The sequence below is a fragment of the Capsicum annuum genome, chromosome 7 (genome assembly GCF_002878395.1).
Source record: "Capsicum annuum cultivar UCD-10X-F1 chromosome 7, UCD10Xv1.1, whole genome shotgun sequence".
In the NCBI taxonomy this organism is placed as follows: Eukaryota; Viridiplantae; Streptophyta; class Magnoliopsida; order Solanales; family Solanaceae; genus Capsicum; species Capsicum annuum.
Window position 1 is genome coordinate 147,363,453 of NC_061117.1, and position 1,355 is coordinate 147,364,807.

Here is a 1,355-nt window from a genome sequence, read left to right on the forward strand (position 1 = left end):
TTTTGCTCCTACTCAACCTGAACCCTTTAGACTCAAGAGTTTGTCTCCACACCTCTAATTTATCATTCACACACCCCCGCGTCTCATCAATCAAAACTACATCATCTGCAAAAAGCATACAACAAGGCACCTCTCCTTGAATACGCCGCGTCAACACATCCATCACCAAAGCAAACAAAAAGGGACTAAGAGTAGATCCCTGATGCAATCCTGTCAAGACAGTGAAATGCTCTGAGTCTCCTCCCGCTGTCCTCACCTGAGTTTTAGCTCCATCATACGTGTCCTTAATTTCTCTAATATATGCCACCGGGACTCCACTCACCTCCAAGCATCTCTAAAGCACCTCCCTGGGAACTTTGTCGTATGCCTTCTCCAAGTCGATAAACACCATCTGCAGATCCTTCTTCCCTTCCCTATACTATTCCACCAGCCTCCGTACCAGGTTAATTGCCTCCTTCGTCGAGCGGCCAGGCATAAATCCAAACTGGTTCTCCGAAATAGACACTATCCGTCTCAGCCTCACCTTGACCACTCTCTCCCAAATCTTCATAGAGTGACTCAATAACTTAATACACCTATAGTTATTGCAACTCTGAATGTCACCCTTGTTCTTATAAAAAGGGATCATAGTACTCCACCTCCAAGCCTCGGACATTTTCGTCGTCTTGAAATTTTTGTTAAACAATCCAGTCAACCACTTTAAACCAGCCTTGCTATAAAACTTCTAAAAATCCACCGGTATCTCATCAGGCCCCGTCGCCCTACCTCTTCGCATCCTGCGAACAGCCTCTCTAACCTCCACTACCTTAAAACATCTACAATAACTAAAATCCCGACACTCCTCTGAGTGCTCTAGCTCCCCTAGCACAATAGCTCTATCCTCTTCGTCATTCAAGAGCCTATGAAAATACTACGACTGCCATCTATTCTTAATGTGGCCATCCTCTACCAACACTATACCGTCCTCCCCCTTAATGCACTTCACTTGGTCGAGGTCACGACCCTTCCTCTCCCTAGCCTTAGCGAGTCTAAACAACTGTTTTTTCCCTTTTTTCTCCTGTAACCCCGCATGCAAGCTCTCAAAATCTGCCGTCTTAGCCGCCGTAACTGCTAACTTAGCCTCTTTCCTAGCTAACTTGTACTCTTTCTTGTTTACCCGCTTCTCTTCTTCGTCCTTACTCTCAACCAACTTAGCATACGCCCCTTTCTTGGTCTCCACTTTCTTCTTAACCTCTTCATTCCACCACCAATCCCCCCGATGATGCCCGGCCCGGCCCCTAGAAACACCCAACACCTCACTAGTATTCTCCCTGATGCACCTAGCCACCCTATCCCACATACTATCCACGTCCCCC